Genomic DNA, 20,292 nt, shown 5'->3' with positions numbered 1-20,292 from the left:
CTGTCTCAGGCTCGATGTAACACAGGGGGCATGTCTTGGAGAGAGAGAGAGAGAGAGAGAGAGAGAGAGAGAGAGAGAGAGAGAGGTGGTTACAACATACTTTAGAATGTATCGACAAACATCTTGAAGATTTTTCGGGTGATGCCTATCGTGGTGAATGTGAGGCTGACACTAGGGAGACTCTCTCTCAGCTAGAACTCGAGAAATCTGAATTCTCCTATCATGCCTTGGTATCTGACATGTATATCCAAGGTTGATAGGATGAATAAAGATTTCTCTGCGCATTTTCGAGAGAGTCCCGCTGGTAGCACAGTTCAGACTTTACGTGATACGGCAGATATTTTGCTACAGATGAGGTTCTTAATATTGCCTTTGCTTACTTTGATGCACTCTTTACTGCCAAGTTGATGACAGATGCGATCTCACCTGCTGGAGAGGAGGTTTGGTCTCATGTTTGACCTGTGGTTACCAAGAACATGTGTCTGATGTTGCTAGCTCAGTTCTCTATGCAAGAGATGCATGATGCAGTACTAGGTGCCTTGGGTGCCTCCTCTCTTGGTGAGCATGGAGTGACGTGTCAGCTTTTCTTGCAGCATTGAGATATGCTATGCTATGTATTACTACAAGGTTAGTAGCATATTTTTGAGACAAGATTGATGTCTCCCACTGTCTTCTGGGTTGTATTCCCCTATATCGAAGGGGGGAGATTTCTCCTACTTATGACAATGGAGGCCAATTACTCTCATGGCTTTTGTGCATAAGATTTTGGCTCGGATCATTAGTGCTCGAATGTAGCCTTTCTTGCCTGATCTCACTCATGCTTCTCTGATTAAATTTGTGCAGGATAGATGCATCTTGGACAATATTTTTACTATAGGCAGTTGTGGACGTGACATGACTGTCTGGACGGTAATGGCTATTATGATTCTCGAGTCTGAACGGCATATGATCCGGTTGATTGGGGCTTTTTAGAAGGCATTTTGCAGAGGATGGGCTTTGTTTTGTCGTGGACTGCAGGAGTTTCAATTCTATATCACTCGGTTCTAGTTTTGTTACTATGAAAGGCACTTTACTTGAGAGGCCAGACTACGCAGTTGTGTGGTGTCGCTATGCCCTTGGATGGGTACCCTGATTTGCTTGACCGGTGATGCAAGATGCCACTGATGATCCCGGTCGCGGACTCATCTTCAAAACGCCACCGATGGACCGCTTTACTTGCAACCTTTTAAAACGCAAGGAAAGAACGCTAGCAGGCGTTATTTTGCCAATGCCACCTTCTTTACACAACTACTACTCTTCAAAGCGTGCTACTCCTCCCCACCATGCACGAGCACTAAGCTCTGGATTCTGATACCATGTCAAAGTCGATGATGCGGAAGTGAGAGCCGAGAGAGGAAGAAGAAGAAGAAGAGTGTTATTTACGTCGTAGGAAACTATCCACACACACACACACACACACAGAGAGAGAGAGAGAGAGAGAGAGAGAGAGAGAGAGAGAGAGAGAGAGAGAGAGAGAGAGAGAGAGAGAGAGATGATGTTATATAAACGTCTTCAAAAGGCCAAAATGACCTATGAGACCAAAAAGTTACAATTGGTGAATCTGATACCATTAAGTAAAATAAGTACCTAAAGGACAAGTAATAAACTAGGAACACAATGGACTATTCATTTGAGATGCTATAACTTTAACACTCATCAATCATGTTTCTTATCTATTTCGGTGCACTTTAATGCTCGAAGTGTTATTAGCTCTATGGGACATACGGGTACCAACCCTGACCTCGTTCTCTGTTCCCATTCCCTGTTACATGTTTCTATGCTTAGCTTGAGGGTGTAGATTCAAGCAAAAGGTAGTAAGTCGGGCTGTCACAAGAACTTGGTCTACGATCAAAGCACAAAAGACCAATGACAAAGCTTCCTCTTGATAGACTGCAAGACCAAGTCAAACTGCAACTCAGGGGATACAGCAATGCCAGTATCAAAACCCAAAATCTGCAAGTCTAACCTCGCCCGAGCCAAGTAAACTGATCTTGCAATCCTCCTCAACTCCAACCAGACAACCAAATGACTCGAGCCAGTTATAAGAGCACAGCTAACCAAGCAAAAGGTAGTGAGAGCTGCCTGTAGACTGTCCAAAATATGTGGATTATACTGAGTGAATAACAAGGTATCAGCTGCATACTCAATGCTAGGTAGTCGGAAAAATCACACGCTATGTAATAAGAGAGGTAGCACTAGCATTTGCATAGGCTTTTTCAGTAAAACACACACACACACACACACACGCACATAGAGCGAGTTCTCTTTCGGCTCTGAGTCTGTATCTCTGAGTTTCCACTGCTTATTCAGAGAGGGTTTTGGTCCTCTATCTAGGGTCATGAGTTATGAGGATCAGAGATGTCTTGGACTATATCTACTTGAGTTACACAGGTATAGAGACACTTTACTGGGGAGAGCTAGAGAGAGGCAGTCCCAGAGACACATTACAGATTTCTTTTCACTAGATATGGGACAGCCAGAGGAGCAGCCACCACTGCAGAGCTCGTCCCACACTCATTCGACCACTACTGGCACTCTCATCGACCGAGCATTGGAGCTACAGAGATACAGACGACCGCGACTGAGGAGAGGAGCTACACAGCATCGACGGAGACTACAACAGAAGATTCGAGCCATACTCTCTCGACATCCAGAGTGCAGATGAGGATGGATCCTCACCATTTCTTCCATCTTTGTTTCACACACTGTTACATCCAGTTTACCGGGTACCTATTGTATCAGCCGCTACACCCACGTAGTTTTAGATTGTAGTAGTAGTAGTAGTATTTTGTTCCACTTCTAGTTCTTTTCTAGTTCTTTTGTACCCAGACATGGTATTAGATTCACTATTTTTTAACTGATTGGTCTTATAGGTCATTTTGGCCTTTTGAAGACGTTAATATAACATCTCTCTCTCTCTCTCTCTCTCTCTCTCTCTCTAACGATTTCATGCTCCGACTTCATTGAAGGCCGTGTAGAGGCTACAAAGTGAGCTTGGAGGTGAAGGGCAGCTGTAGAACCTTGTGTGTGTCCTTGTTGGGAAGAAATGCACTCAGACCAGTGCAGTACCGGCTGTCGACAAAGAATTTCAGCACTATGACGAGTTCTAGACACAAATTTCAGCCAAGGCATTTTCGCTTGGATAACCCATAAGTGAGCACTGAACAGTAGGGACCGCTCCTGCATAGAAGACTTCAAAACGAATTAGACATAGCCGTCTCCAGCTACAGGTATATCGAATTTCAGCCGACAGGCTAATGAATTATACACATATCATGCATCAGAATTATCTTCGGGACAGAGCACAGTGCAAGCTATTCCGGTTCATGTGTTTGAAAAAGTTCAATGTTAATAACAAATCTCCTCGGGGAGGGAGTGTCGTGTTCTCTCTCCACACAAATTTCTAAAAAATATTATGTGTGGTTTCCGATGTGACATGATTGAATCATCTCAAAAGTATATAAGAGCACGCTTCCGTATGTGTGACAGCCGTATCAGAGCAAGGTCCTCTCAATTCCTTTTCTATAAGGTGAGACGGTTCTTGGATGAAACATACCCATCACTGGAAGACGAGCTGAAGACAAGCAGTAGAGCTCGAGTGGCTCAGACAACACATGGTAGAATTGCGAGCTGCTCTTGCTTAGTTAGAAGTGCAGAAGGTACTTTAGACCCTTGAAAAAAGAAAGTGAAAATGGTGGTAGAGCCACCTCAGAACCCCCCAGAGCCGACTCAGCATATACCTGAGACTGGGGCTCCAACACAGCCCCAGAGGGATCTTGGAGTGAAATGGCATGAAAATTTATCTTCCTCGCCCAATTACTTTTCAAACTACTGTTTCATGAAGAATCTGGACAACATAGTCCCTGACAAAGTTTGCACGTAGATCCAGATGAGCCCGTTGATCAGCCACGAGAGCCAGAACAAAAGATGAGTCGTCACCAAATTCATCTTCATGAGGACTCTCGAGCCATTTCCATGAAACACTCTCAACATCACAAGAGGAAGACTTCAAGATTGTCACAAACGGGAGCGCATAACAATATAAAATGTACTCGGATTAGTAGAATTTATCACCTAATACTGGAGCCAAGTGATATAGAGAGAAAATGAGGGAGAGGGTCAGTAGATCGACACATTATTGGGGACGAAAAGATGGGGTGCCCCCCCCCCCCCCCCCCCCCCCCCCCCCCCCCCCCCCCCGCGGTAAGCGTATCTTTGTTACTTGGGAAAAGTCTAAACAAGCACTTGAACCGAATGTATTACCACGTTCATTTTAGAATCAGACTCGATGGTAATTGGAAGCCTCGGCTTCGTATTCTCAGGGCAAAACCCTATTCCAAGGCCCGATTCTAAATCCTCGAGAACCAAGGTTCTCGCCTTCGAATTTCACCTTCCAGACTCGGGGCATGGCGTCCCTTTATCCCATAGTCCCCTTTGCGCAGATGGTTGTAGCAGTACCTTTGCTTTCTTGCACACAAGGTAGGTCCTTGGGAATCTTAGCTTCACGATCCGTGGATCTACTCTCAAATTCTGGGTACGAAGCCCTTGGGCTGATTTGGCTCTGAGCGCTTTTCTCGTGCACAGGCTTATGCCTTTCTCTGCCCCTACTCCCTCGGAAAGAGCAAGTACTCCTGCAAGAAAACACTCAAAGATCAAAACATGAAAAAAAAAATGTTACCTAAGCCTCGACACTCGGAATGCAACTCGATTCTCGAAAAGCAATTTCCGGGAAGAGATCTCTTCACAGAGAATCTTCTCTTCCAATCCTACACACATAAGAGGTGTGTTCCCGGGATCCTTCTCGTAAATCAGCCTCGTCTACGACGTGCAGGGGCTATAAACAGAGAAAAACAGCAACTTTGTCACGATGGAATCAGTTTCGTAAGCGAACATGCTTGCTTGGTCTTGGCGACATCTAGTATACACTCGGGGCAGCCATGGGCATGAGCGGCGGCGGCGTCTTCGTGGCCGAAATATGTAGCATCATGTCCTTGCATCAAGCGCTGGCTTTTTCTTTTTGCTTGAGAGTGAGAGAGGTTCTACCTTTATAGCTCCTGGCGGCCAGCAGGAATAGAGGTGGCCCTCCCGGCATCAGGAATACCCGTCACCTAATCCTTTCTCACTGAACTTACGGTAGAATCTCCTTCGCGATGCTCTATGTCAATTTAGATGTGAGACTTGAGTCACGAGTGAACAAGGTAAGATACACGGCGTAAAAAATCCCCAAACGGGTGGTTTGAGGTCAACTGGTCAAAAGAGGGGAAAAAAAATAAAATCAACTCATTTCTCCCGTTTCGCCTAAGCGTTGCTATTTCGTCATTTCAGGGTTTCACAGGGCTGAAACCCGTTTGTATGTCACTATGTCTGGATCTGACCTTCCAGACTCAAGGCATGTCATCCCTTTATCCCTGTTCCAACTCTATTGCAAGAGTCCCCTTCCCGTAGATGATCGTAGCATTACCTCTGCTTTCTTGGACACGAGGTCCTTCCTTGGGAATCTCAACTTCCAGATCCTAACTCGAGAGTATACCCTCTCAGATCCGTGGATCTACACCCAAATTCTGGGCATGAAACCCCTTGGCTGATTTGGCTCTAGTTACTTAGAGTGCTTTTCTCCTGCAGAGGCTTATGCATTCCTCTGTCCCTACTCCCTCGCAAAAAGGACGTACTCTTGCAAGAAAACACTCAAAGATCAAAACATGAAAAAAAGAAACGTTACCTTCAAAGTCTCGACACTTGGAATGCAACTCGGTTCTCAATAAGCAACTTCTTGGAAGGGATCTCTTCACAGAGAACCTTCTCTTCCAATCCTACACACAGAAGAGGTGTGTTTTCGGGGTTTGTCAGGTAAATAAGCCCCGCCTACGACGTTTATGTTCTGTAAACAGAGAAAAACAACAACTTGTCTCAAGATGGAATCACTTTCGTAGGATTTGACATTTAAACCTCACAGCATTGTAAATAGGATGGGTCTATTAATAATCAGACTCACGCTATATATATATATATATATATATATATATATATATATATATATATATATATATATATATATATATATATATATATATATGAGACTCTAGACTCTAGCCTACAAGTTTATGGATGAGGGTTTGAGGGAGCTGCTCAGACTTCTTTGCTAAGGAGATGCCTAGGTGGAGATCTCATAGGGATTACTTTACAGTTTTCTTGCATATCGCCAACCAAGCATTGTTTATAGCAAATATGTAGAAAAGTAGTAAAAAGAAAATCATATCTTATCAACTATTAACACATTTACTTCAAAAGTAAATACCTCATCATTATCATCGAGGGTTATGGCGCTACGTAAAAGGCTTGTATACTATGCTCTCTCAATTGTCTTGTCCTTGTGCAACAATGAAAGTCATCTCTCACATCATTACTATAGATTGACTCATAACTTCGAAGAGAGCCATGACTTCTAGAGGGAGAGATGATTAGTGGAAAGTAAACATTGAAACAATGACTACAAACAATGAAACAACTGACAAGCAAAAGTAAATTGTGTATTTTTCCTTGCTGCCACCTCTCGCATAGCAACCACCACCTTGGCATCCACCATGATCTTTCTACACTTTAGGATATAATTTGTCTATGCTTTGGGGCCTTGGTCATCCACTTTCTAACTCATTTTTGTTTCATGACCAAAGTGTAGTGGTTGTAATTTCTTCGTGTTTTCTTTTATGAAATCAAGAGTCTTATTTGAATTCTTTGAAATTTTTTGAAGGTTCATGGACAAAATTTTATTTAAACAAAATACAATTTTTGTCTATTAAGAAAACACAAAGAAATTAAACTCTAGACCCAAAAATAAGAGTAAAGCATATGAAAAAATAAAAAGCAAATTATATGCAATGCAAAAAATGCCTCATTTTACTCCTCCTTGTTAGTAGTTTCATGGATGCAACTATTGTCTTTCATTCTGCAATAAGGCATTCACATGTGTCTGTCTTCCAATTCATGAATGAACTAGCAATGAGCATGCCATACAAGCCTCTTGCAAGGTATGATTAACCTTGATGTTAACAATGATATTTGCTGAAAATGTGTTCATGATTGATAAGCTAGGGGATTGTTTTGTCAAAAATTTTATTGTTTGCTATATAACATGCTAGTTGGGAGGAAAACTATGCAGCATCCCCTCTTGTATTGGCAAGTTCTCATTTATGAGGGTATTGTAACACTAGCTAATGAAGGTATATTTGTGGTGTGCCTTATGTTTATCGATGTCCTCAAAGGAGTATTGTGACACTCTTGCTAACGAAGTATATTTGCAATGTGCTTTTTAGTTAACAAGTTGCAAGCTCTTACTTTCCAGTAGGTGCCCAAAACGACTTTTTGAGAAACCCATTAATTAGTTTGGGGGGGGGGGGGGGGGGGGGGGGGTTACTGTTTTTTTTTAGTAGTTAAGGGCACCCAAAGGGTACCGTGGGCTTGTAGCCTAGTGGTGAAGGTTGAGCTTTATACTCTCTACGTGATGAGGTCAAATCCTACCCATTAGGATTGGTTTTAAATTATGAGTTGAATGGAGATGCTAAAGCATTTTGGGAAGATTCTATGTAATGAAAACTGAAAGTAGAGCCATTAGTTACTCTCTTAAGTAGCCTTAAATTTTGGGTGCAATGAGACTATGCACATGAAACATTCTTTGCACAAAGATAACCTAAACATGTATATGTTATTTCAAAGGTTTCAAGCGTGAGTCAATTTGATAGACTTTCTCTTGATCATTCTCTAGTTAGTATGTCAATGTTTACTTGATATAATATTATATCTAGTATCGATAGTGTAAGCAAAAAATTATCAATTGCCTCGCTCTATTTATTACTTTTTGTCCGAAAATGTTAAGATTTTCAAATGACACTTCTAATTGGCCAAAGGTTGGAATCAAATTTGATGTTTGATTAGCCTATGAAAAACCTATGATTTACAATTTTATTGTTCGCTCTATTTCTCACCAATTCTATATTAATTGAATTTTCTTCTTATGTTTATAAAGGATCCTTTTGTGTCAACGAACTAAAAGGCACCCAACAGTAGATGCTACTCTTTCTCTTGAGGATCAAACAAAGCAATTACATGGGAGAAAAAGTCTCTCTCTCAAACATACACAAGTGAGCTTTCTAAAAAGTTGGTTTTTGATGTATATAAAAAAGTACTAGTGCAAAAATTGCAGAAAGAATATACCCCATCCATATAAAGCACACTTTTGGCATTGCAAATGCAAAAGAATAAAAGCAATTGGTTAAACTTGCCTCGGGAGTAAGATTTATTAGGGTGATCGGTAACAAAGTCTCTTATTAATGAAGGTTGTCTTTTTATATTCAATGTTGATTTGATCTTTGACAAGACCTACTCGTAAAGTTTTGTTCGTTAAGGTTCTTTCTTCATATCATTATGTTCTTTTCTCTTGAGCTTCAACGTCAAGCATGTATCATAAGTAAGCATGTTCTTTGACAAGACCTACTTGTAAAGTTTTGTTCATTAAGGTTCTTTCTTCATATCATTATGTTCTTTTCTCTTGAGCTTCAACGTCAAGCATGTATCATAAGTAAGCATGTTCTTGTTTGAGGAAGTAGGGGCCTCCAATCTCAAAAAAGTAAGAATCCTTTCAAAATATCTTACGTGGATAAGTGTAGAGTGAATTTAGGAAATGAAAAGACCCAAGAAAGTGGAAATCACAAGACTTTTCACGTCCTTCTAAAGAGGTGGGTCGAATGCACACTGCGACATTTGTTTTTTGTCTAATGCTAAGATGAGCATTTTCTTCTCTTGAGTGTCTTTATCACTTTTTTTTTTTTTTTGGAAGCCATTAGGTATAACTCAACAATTTATTTTTCACTTTTTGAAAATTCACGTTTGTTGATTTGATTGCATGAGGATTCAAGGTTGTACAATTCCTAAAGGTGTGAATGTGGAACATGAGCAGTGTCTATGAATAAAGCGCATGAGTAGTAGTGATGAAAAACTAATGGGCAAGGATGGTGGAATTAGGGTTGTAGAGAAACACACAGCTTGTAGAAGACGAAGGAAACTCAAGGCACACAATAGAGAGTGTGTTACTTAGTGTGCAATGGAAAGATAGATAGTCCTAGAGTGATGGGCGTATATACAAAGCACGGGGGAAAAAACCTCCTAGAGAGGGAAAAAATGCCCCAACGGTCCTGGTGTGTTTACACACATCACTACCACATCTATATGGTAACAAATCCCCCCTGAGTGATGCGGTGAATCAGAGCTTGCACATGAGTAAAGGGAAGTGCCATGCCCTGAGGACATGATCAGTCCACAAAGGGGAGTAAGCCCAAAGCTTTGCAGAAAGCTTCGAACTTATCATGAGACAATGCCTTTGCAAAAAGATCTGCAACGTTGTCGTGTGTTGGCACATAATCCAAACTAATCCCTCTTGCTGAGGACCTCTCCCTGACGTAGTTGTAATGCATCTCAATGTGCTTTGTGCGAGCATGAAAAACTTTCCTTGCAGTGCCAATGCGCTATGACTGTCAGTGTAGATAGTGTTGGAAGTGTGCTTACATTACTTTCTCTAGTACATGACAGCAAGGGCTGAATAGAATCTTCCACAAACACTACATCCTGAGAAACCAGAATACGTTTTGTTTGCGGATGATACAACCTATAACCTTTGCTTTGAGCACTATAACCAACAAAAATACATTTGACAGCCTTATCATCCAATATTCTGCGCTGCACTTGTGGCACCAAAGCATATGCCAAACAGCCAGAAACACGCATGTGCTCAATAGAAGGCTTTCTATCATGCCATGTTTCATATGGAGTAATAGATTGCAAGGCTTTTGTAGGACACTTGTTTAGTACATAAGTGGCACACATGATGGCCTCAAGCCAAAAAGAATGCGGTAAAGCTTGACTTTTGACCATACATCGTGACATTTTCGTTAGTGACTTGTTTTTACTCTCAGCAACACCATTTTGCTGAGTTGTGTAAGGCACTGTACATTGTAGTTTTATCTCACGACTGGCCAGAAGTGCATTAAATTCGTGAGACATATATTCCCCCTCTCGTTCGGAACGGAGGGTGCCCATAGGACATTTCGAGACATTTTCAGCCATAGCCAGGAATTGTTTGAAGCACATAAAAACTTCGGACTTGGCTTTAAGCGGAAATACCCATGCATGCCTGGAGTAATCATCAATGAAAGTCACGAAGTACAGGTAATTGCCCAAGGACGGAGTTTGCATGGGTCCACAAACATCACTATGCACAAGCTGCAACCTGCATGTGGCCTGTACTAAACCATCATTTGGAAATTTAGAACGTTGCATCTTACCCAAAATACAGCCTTCACAAACATGTTTGATAGGTGCTTCAAGAGACGGCAAAGAAGCAACTATATCAGATTTCTGCAAACACAGCAAACTGGCAAAATTCAGATGACCAAAACGTGTATGCCAAAGTTTTGCATCTGAAATAGCCCTTGAATCTGCAACAACATTTGCAAAATTTTGTCCACACTTGTCATACAAAGTGAGCTTATACAGCCCATGGCACAAAAGGCCAGATGCAACAATTTCATCACCCAAACTGAGATCATTAACTGTACATCTGTCATCCACAAATTTGACTACAAGTCCAACTCTAGCAAGTGCTGATACAGACAAGAGATTCTTCTTTATCCCAGGTACATAAAGTGCATCCACAAGTGTGAAGGAACTGCCATTAGCATTAGTGAGCACAATCTTTCCAACTCCCTGAACTGGATAAGACGCGTTGTTGGCACAAGTGACTGAATTCCCATGAGGGACAGACTCGAGAGAGGTAAACAATTCACGATGTGAGGTAATGTGCTTTGTAGCATCACTGTCGAAATACCACACATGTGAATCTGCAGCAACTGACAAGCATGCATCATGGACAGCAGGATTGTAAGTGCACTCTGCGCTAGAAGCCCATTTTGTATCAACATCAACAACATAGTCTCCTTTCACAGAAGACTCAACAATAGTTGCATTTGTAGTGGAATGACGATTTGTAGTGCAACCACCCTCTTTCTTCTTAGCCTCTTTGGCCTTCAACTTAGGACACAACTTGATCAAGTGATCATTAGCTTTACAGTAATGGCAACGCATCTTCTTTTTGCCCTTATCACCATAATTGCTAGACGAAGTATTGCCCGCAGAAGCATTAAGAACAGAATTTTCGCCACTCGCAGCAGAACCATAAGATGTGGCTACATTACTGTTACCTTCCTTTCTTTGAGAAGCAATAAAAGCCTGTTCAATTGTACGTTGCCTAGTCCTGTTTTTTTTGGAAAGTGACTCTTGCAACAGCAATGTGCCTAATGCATCAAACTTGACAACTTCAGGATTTCCTTGGGTCATCAGTCTCCAAGTACTAGCAAAAGTGTGGTAGGAATCTGGTAAGGCATCAAGAACAGTCTGCACAAAGAACTGTCTGAAATGACTTTACCTGTAGAAATAAGCTGCTCATTGATATCCTTGACACTAGTAAGAAAAGTTTCCATATCATCTTCCTTATGCATAATCTTCGACTCCAACTGTTTACGCAGCAAAGCAATTTTAGTCTCATTGCGGCTTGCATAAAGACTTGCTAGAATATCCCAAGCCTATTTTGCAGATTTTGTTGAACGGATGTGAGGAACAATGGTGCGCTTCACAGACAACGCAATCAATGTATGAGCCTGTGCATCCTTAAAATCCCAACGAGCTTGTTCTGTCGTAGGCAAAACAACTCTAACAGCTGCAATCCTTGCAGCAAGATCTGCAACATTCTCAACATCGCCTATATCCTCAGAACCAGGACGTACATCAATGCCTTGCACAATGTTCCAGACAGCCTTTGACACAAGAACATGTTGCATCATATAAGCCCACATAGGGTAGTTGTCCCCATCCAACTTGTCCTCAACAGCAAACATCGTGAACACATCTGTGTTGTTGTTGTCAGCCATGGTAAATGCTGCACCTGATGTGAAAACTGCCCGTAAATTGGAGAAACGGAGCGGGAACAACTTGTGTTATGTAGCACAAATCGTAGAAGACTATAAGGCACCTGTTATGCAGAAAACGGCATTGACAGAAATTTTGCACAAAATGACGAAATAGCTTGTGCAGAGTAGCCTGTAGTGGAAACGGAGGCCGAAATGTGCCCAAATCAAAATTCTGAGCATATCATTCGTGAGAAGTACATGTCTCATCTCTAGTGTTTTTTGGAGCTAGAGGAGCGAACCCCTTTCCTTGTGGTAGTCGTGGCACTTATGGACCGCTTCATCACGAAACTCACCAAATTGCCCTCTCTTCTACCTTCCTCCCTTGAGTTTTTAAGTTTTGTGAAATATATTATCTTTAAGAGTGGATTGCATAATGGTTGTCATAAGGACCTATAGAGCATGTAGATAACTGCGAAATCTAACTTTTGGCTCTTGTTAGAAGATGTTTTGTCGCTAAATTTTATGTGTTTACAGCCCCTAACGGTTGTGCGCATAGTGATCTACTCTCCTCATAGCCTTTCGTAGGAGCGAACTATGGCAACTATTAGCGATTGCTGCATTATACGATAGCTTTGACCTTGGATTGATTCTCTTTGGGTATACGAGCCTTGGGAGATCCATTTACTTTCAATAACCTTAGAGCAAACTTATACGATGACCCAAGCAAATGTTCTCTCCCAACTCATATGAGTAGAGAGGTACACCAAGTTGTGGTTTGGTAGCATTGTCGGCATGCATCGTGTTATGGTTAACATTGCAAGATAGGAGACAAGAGATACACGCATGCTCACCTAGATAGATTGGTTTTAGCCATCCATCTAACTAAAACTTTCTAATAACCCCTCGCAAGTCGTTACTAACTTCCTTGTCCTTGTGGTTTGCCTTGAAACCTTGGATTTACCATGTAAGCGGCAACTTGTAGAGGAGAGTGGTAGTCATGCCACCTCTTTAGGCATAGCATGTTCACTAGTTTGTAGTGATTTGACAACACTTTCTCTTTAAGCTTGAGATTGATTTGGACAACACTTTTGTCTTTAATTGGAGCTTGATTTGCTTTATCATCCAATCCATTTGCTCGTACACCTTTGATGCATGGCAAAGAAGAGTCCGCAACTGTTATAAAGATCGTCACCGGTTGCATTTGGTCCACAATCTCCTTTGCTTTTCTCACCACGCTTGCTCTTGTGCTTGTGTCCTACAAGATACCCTACCATTGTAGAAGCCTTCAATGTGCACACAAACTCATCGTTGAGTAGGAGGCTCCTCAACGCTCAGCTATATGTGCACATGGCCTAGCATGAGGAAGTTGTAGGCACACCTCGTCTTGGAGTACTTGAGGATAGAGAGGTTTGACCTATTTGAAAACTCACAGTGCACCCTTGTACACTAGTAGTCCTCTAAGCCTTGGGAAGAAGGGGACATTCCTTGTACTTTAGAATTATGACTGCCTAACTGCCCAAATCTTGCATGTAAGTGAATTCTTGATTATCAAAGAAAGGAAAATGCTATTTTGTGCCAATCCATATGTATTGTTTTATGTATGAGAGAGTGTTTATCATTTCATGTCGAGGAAGATTGTATGTGTGCATGTATTTATTGATGTTGTTCTTAAAATTCAAAAAAAAAGTGTCCTTTGATGTTATAAATTTTTAAAGTTCAATTGTGCATGCATGTGTCTAGCCTTCCAACCAACATTACTAGTATGGTACCAAAAAGGAAAATTAAGTGTCGTTTCTCAATTACTTTATGTGATATCTATAAAAATATTAGACAAAATTATTTTGTAAGCTTACAATATGTTAGTCAAAGTATCAAAGAAATTATAATTTTAACTTTGGAGCACAAACTCATATGAAACTACTGTTGTGAAAGTACACATGCAACTCTAAAATGTGTCCTTGACCAATTGAACTAGTTGCATGCAATAATCCATGCTATCTACTTATGCATGTGATTCACTTTATTGAAATTTTCATATAAAATAAAATTCCTTTCGTAGTACAACTAAAACATATGAAGTTGTGTGGGGGCATGCTATGCAACTTTTCATAATGTGATTGAGGTCAAAGTAAAATGTGTCTTTTATGTAGCTTTATATTTTTCTATGCTAGATATGTAACTATCTACCAACTTAGTAATTAAGGTGCTATCGCAAGCTATCTTTGGTAAATGTGTTAACTTTAAAGTTTTCCATGTTTAAATTCTTCTTTCTAGTTCAACTTTGGAATTTTTATCATATATAGATATTTCATGTGAATGCAATTAAAGCATATATATAATCACATTTTCATAGGTCTTTTATATATTAGGTATATGTGCTTTATCCTATGGTTGTGTGTTCCCTCTTGTCTATTGGATGTTGATGTCTAAGCTAAAAAGTGATCCTCGATCTTTGGAACTCCAACACTCTCCACTTGTGTTGTCAATACTGACTCTCCACCTCTCAGAAGTGTGCTCTGGACATCGGTCTCTCTAGAGATCTCAAAAAGGCCTAAAAAGTATGCTCCCATTCCAGAAATCATTGAATTGTGTGTAAATTGGGATGTTGTTGATGCGTAGGTGTGTGTCAATGGTAGGTGGAAAACGCTTCCGATGCTAAGAGAAGTCGATGTCGTCTTTTACCACCAATTGGAAGTGGCATAGGAGAGCCTAAAATTTTGTTCTCTCTCTCTCTCTCTCTCTCTCTCTCTCTCTCTCTCACAGTCTGAGAGTGTCATGGAGGAAAAGAAAATCACCAAAATAGGCCGTTTCGCCACAGGCTGTTTGTACTTTCCCTTGTAAGCCATGCCGTAGTGACCCACATGAATCTGTTGAGACCAGCGTATATTGCAGAAGCCTCCAAGCTTTTTTTTTAAATTAAAAAAAAAAAAAAAAAACAGATTTTGCCAAGCCTAGACGATTATAATTTTCCCAAGTGTAAAAAAAAAGAACCATTATGTTGTTCCCACTTGGGAAAGATGAGCACCGCTGGGCTCGGGTAAAGATAGGTTTGCTTTATCCAAAGCCTGAAACATAAAAAATGAAAAATGGCCGGCTCAAATTTGGGCAAGAAGGTTCTTAAGCCTGTTCAAATTATAATATAAAATTTCTACTGTAATTATCCCTCTCAACTTTAGAGATAACCTACTCATATGCGTGTGCAAAGGTCGCAAAGCTGGGTCGACAACAAATGTTTCTCAAGCCCGGAGGTAATGAATGAAACACAAATTGCTGCGCAGTACACTTTGTATGAGTAATTTTTTAGAATAAACCTATTTTTTGTAAAATTTCCTCTTGGCAGAACTAAGGAGAGGAATTTTCTATGTTTGAAAAAGTGATCTTTCTCAGACATTGCACTATCGCAATATCTGGTAGTATTGTCTTATTCCTATTTGACAGAAATTAGGTTCTATCGATATATATATATAGAAAAACGACAGGGATCATCTTAGTGGGTTTTAATGTTCAATCCTTTTAAACTAGATTTTGGTAATAGAGGTATACCCAATTGATTGTTTAAGTTCAAATTTCATAGCTAACAGTAGCAGTAAGAGATATTATTCAATAATGTGTGTGTGAGTGTGTGTTTCTGCCCAAACCCATCACACTCACTCTATGAGGCAGTAGACCCATAGAGTGGGGTCTACTGCCTCATTAGATTGATGATAGTATTTGTAGTAGCCTTAGTTCCAGGCCATTAATTTTTATTAAGAGATTGAGTAATTTTGTTTAGTATTTTATGCTTTAGAAACCCATTGTGCATAAATTTGTTTATTAATTTAAAGATTTCTTCAAATGCAAGGAAGGAAAGTCTCGTTGTAAAGTCTCTTGTAAATGGTTCAAGTAACGTTTTTTTTTTGGTAATATAAGTTATACTAGTTGTGAAGGGCTCTCCTTCTAATGATATAATGGTGTCATAAGTATCTTCTGTTTTAAGCACATCTAAGGGGTAGATATTAAAAAGCTTCTCTTTAAAGAATTTATTGTTTAAACTAAGAATATCGTCCATATATCTTGTAGTATGTATAAGTTTTGTGTGAGTTCTTTGTGTGTTTCAGAGTTATGTAATTTTTTGATATACCATTTGTATTCAAAGTAAGCTAAATAAAGATTACATAGTACTGTTGAACAAGAAAATCCATGAGGAGTCCCTTTTTGTTGTTTAAAACAATTTATTCCAAGTTGGATGAAACTATTGTTGAATAGCCAATGAAGCCACTGTGGGTTCAGGTTTCCTACTTTGTTTGAAAAGTTATGGAAAAGTATTTGAGAAAGGGTGTGGATTACCTTTGACTCTAGGGTAGAGGGGCCAGTTGTGGTACGGCCCCCAAAGGAAGGACAAATAAAACCATAATATAACACAGTTGATGACCAGAAGAGGCACGAAAAAGAGCAGCCAAAACGGCTAGTTGATTTGAAATAACGTCATTTCATTGGCCAATGTGTGGGTTCAAGCCTCCGTGGTCACATTTTACCTCTTTTGGTCTTTGTTGATCTTCTTATTCATGCCGATTTTTTATACACATGATTCCGAAAATGGTGCCGCAACCATTGGCTCTCAAATCCAACCAGCCCCAAATTAATTCTCCTGAAAGCTTGTGAAAAGGCGATTAAAATGAGCAGCTAAGCGCAAGAAGTCGAGCTCGGAGGAAAGAGATTGAAGCTCCCCAAGTTACCCGTCCCCCTACTGGCTCCTCTACCCTAGTTGGAGTTTATTAACCAAGTCGATTAAGCAATTAAGAAGGGCAGCAAAAGCTAAGTCAGGGTTGAGAGGTGGTAGGGGAATATGATTTAATCCTTTGTTCAATAGTACGCAAATCTCAAGGTCCTCGCAAATGTCTAAGTTCGAAGTACAAATGTATGAGCCCAATTTGTCAAATAGTGATGTAAACTTTAAAGAATCGGCACAATTATAGGTAGGGGTGTTATATAATCTTAAAATCAATTTTTTAGTGGATGTGTATTTCATCCAAACAAAACTGAATCAAGTAGAGAACTATTACCAAAGTGTTGTTGAAATATTTCCATAATAAGAGTTTTAGGTGGGTATAATTCTAGAATTTTGTTTACAAAAAGACAATGCACAAAATGTGATTCTGAGCCTCCTCCTTTTTATTCAAGATCTTCTAGCCCGCCATATTGGTAGTAACCTGAAAATATTACAATCACATATGAGGAAGATGTTTTACATGAAGATTTTTGGCTCTACCTCTACCGGTATAGCTTTTAGTTTTACCACTGTCAAAGTTAGAACTTGAAGTAATAGAGGGAGTCAAAAAAGAAGTAAGTGAATTAGGAGTGTTAGTTAAAAAAATATGTCGTTTTAGGGATGGGGTAGCTTCTTCTTTTGTATTAGGTTTAAGAAGACTGAGAAGAGTCTTTACTCCTTTGTAGTTGCGATGTAAGAAAAGTTCCTGGTTCATCTTCTTTAAGCTCTTTGAGAACTTCAATCATCATGTTGCGGAAGTGAATGAAAGCAATTTGAGCTAAAACCAAGTTACGAGCTTGTCTACCCAGCCATAAACCTATTAATGATAAGTGAAATTTTGCAGCTTTGTCTGGGAATAATAATTCCAGGTGATTAAGAATATACCAAACTGCATGATCAAACCAAATAATACTAGATTCACATGTTGCTTTGTTGTCGAGGAATTTGCAGGCACATTTGATATAAGGCATGTAAATGTTTCAAATAGAATCTGAAAAGTAGTCTGCATTTGGCTTGGAGAAAGCCATAATACCCTTTGTGCGCCCATAAATCCCAGTATTAGTAGAGCATTTTGCAGGATCCAAAAAGTTCGGTAAAGGGAGCATTGATTAACTCTCCTTTATCCAAGAATTGGGTACCTTTAAGAATATGAACTTTGCATTCATCCATGCAGACAACAGGCAAATTGGCTATGAAAATCCAAGATCAAGTGAGATAGGCGCCAAAAAATCTTTGTTGGGAAGAGTCTAAAGTTGTTTTGAAGGAAGAAATGGGAAGCGGTTTGACACTTTAGGAACCATCTCTAAAAAGAGTGGACTCACTAAGCGAGCATAAGTCAGGTTGAAAGTTCTTAATAGCTTCCAGTATCGCCGAATTGCGGTGAAGGTACTGCTTGTCACATTGATAGTAGGAGCAACTAGTGTAGTAATGAAGGCCAGGTTAAGTCCGCATAGCTTTTCAAGAAAATTGGTCAACTCTGCACCAGAAGAGGAAAAGGTAGCAAGTGATTGTGTGTGCAAAGGAAGTTGTTTTAATTTTAAGAATTTAAGTTCTTCCTTCTTGTTTTTAACGAGAGCTTCTAAGAGAATCGTTAAATGAAAGAAGTTGCAGTAAAGAACCATGAGGATAATTGTTTAAATTTGTTGATCTAATAATAAGTTTAGATGCAGTTGCATCTTCAATGCAACATAGAACATAAATACTCGCTTTAGAAGAAGTAAGTTCGACAGGAAACTCCAACCCAAGGTAAAGGAGTTAGTTTTGAAAATAGAGAATTTTATTAGAGGAAAGGAGAAAGAAAGCTAAAAAAATTGATTTACAACCAAATTTTTTATTAAAAAAATCAACTCTAGCAAGAAAAGGTCTGTATCTATTTGCAGGATACATCAAAGGACGCCTAAGGGTATGTTTGTACAAACTGGCACGTGCCATTCTCCAATTTTTATTGATAGCTTTTAAATTTTTGGGGAGTTAAAAATTTCGCATTTGGGCAATGTATTTGTAGGTTTGAGATACCTTACAAAAAAGTGCAAAAATTAAAGAGGTAATACATACAACCTTTAAACCAGTCAATCCGAAGATATAATAACTGTGTGTATGTATCCCAATTAGAGAATCAGGTCAAAACCTATTTTTATGTATCTTTGCCATACTCTTGGTCATAAATTGACAAAGCAATTTATGTCCTTGTGCCTATGTGTGTTTTGAAGTATTAATCTATATACTTTATTCACAATTTGAATAGTATATTCAAAAAGAGACATGACAAAGATTAATAAAAGTGAATACATACATATTTTTTACCAAAAAAACATGTACGTTTGAAATGGAATTTTGATGTTTCATTACATTTAAGAAATAAAAAAGAAGCAGCAGCAGAAGTAGAAGAAGTATTCCTGCCAAAAATTGTTCGAACAACACTTGAATTCAAATACAAAAGAAGCCGAAGTCCTTACTTGCAACCATCATGCAAAAAAAAAAACATCAATAATTTTGTTTAGACGTGGAATGCAGGTATAGGGCGGATCCGACAGTTATCATCCATGTCCCTCATATCCATGCATTCAAATTTGTTCAGTGACGACAAAAAATAAAATAAAAAATCATAGCCTATGTAGCTTAGAGTAATAACTCTAGATTTGTTGGTAAGTGAAAGATACGCTTTTTAAATTACATTATCAAGCTTGGTTAAAGGCATGAATAGATTTTAAAATTGTGGTACTTAGCTGGGAGAAACCTTCCAAGCAAAGGTTTTAGTTAAGCTATGCATAGTGTTTAGCTGAACATAAATTGACTTTAGTTCTTATGTTAATGGAAAAAATAAATTAATACTGACATACTAGCATTAAAAAAGGCTTTTTCTAATGCTTGTTGTTGTGTTAAGGGGGAATAGTATCTTATTTGTAAATCAATGTCCTCTTTTATAACAAGATCCATTTTAACTTCTTAGGCCTATTATTATATGGTTAATATACCATTAGAATAGTCTATGTTTATTCCCATAAGGATAAAGTCCGAAACTACTACTGTTATCAGTAGCAATATCATGCTAGTAAACAATAGAAATATCTATAACCTGCCTTGGTTATGGATGTCTATGAATAAACACAGTAATTGATGACTTACTTTTCATGTTAATATGTATCTATATACACATTTAACAAGTTTAATGTGAAAATCCAAGTAGAGATAAACACGAGCTAAAAAAAAATTAGGAAGGAAAATAAAAATAACTTTCCACCTGAGAGGAGGTAGAGTACATGACTTCATTATCCATTCGTTTTTCTGCCATGAAAGTGGCCGTATTGTAAAGTTTGTAGATAGACGGCCTCGAGAAAGTGTTTTTATTCACGTATTTGGCCGTTGTCTAGAATCTTTTGAGATTTTGAACTTTGAAAGGAAGATCATTTCAACCAAGGAAGTATGGTCAAGTGCTTAAATAATACTATTATGTGTAAATTATAGGCTACTGAGGAGAAATTCTTGGGCATTCAATAAACATGTATGTCATAACATGTTGGAAGTGTGATTTGTAGCTAGCTGGGAGCATAGAGC

The 20,292-nt window shown here is 39.3% G+C and overlaps 1 protein-coding gene across 2 annotated transcripts in view; it reads left to right on the top strand.

The window, feature by feature from the left end:
• LOC147420563 (uncharacterized) overlaps window positions 1-8,380 on the top strand; it is a 71,299-nt gene extending 62,919 nt beyond the window's left edge. Inside the window, exon 12 of one of the 2 annotated variants that reach the window (XM_086504657.1) lies at window positions 8,060-8,380. The gene's annotated coding sequence lies outside the window, so the exon portion shown is untranslated. Of the gene's footprint in view, window positions 1-2,430; window positions 4,181-8,059 lie in introns of those variants that run through there. The other variant, XM_086504659.1, reaches the window with a different exon arrangement.
• The last annotated feature ends 11,912 nt before the right edge of the window (window positions 8,381-20,292 follow it).

This window comes from Adiantum capillus-veneris, chromosome 28, assembly GCF_014529385.1.
Source record: "Adiantum capillus-veneris isolate H3 chromosome 28, ASM1452938v2, whole genome shotgun sequence".
Taxonomy (NCBI): Eukaryota; Viridiplantae; Streptophyta; class Polypodiopsida; order Polypodiales; family Pteridaceae; genus Adiantum; species Adiantum capillus-veneris.
This window is presented reverse-complemented; position numbering and strand designations above follow the sequence as displayed.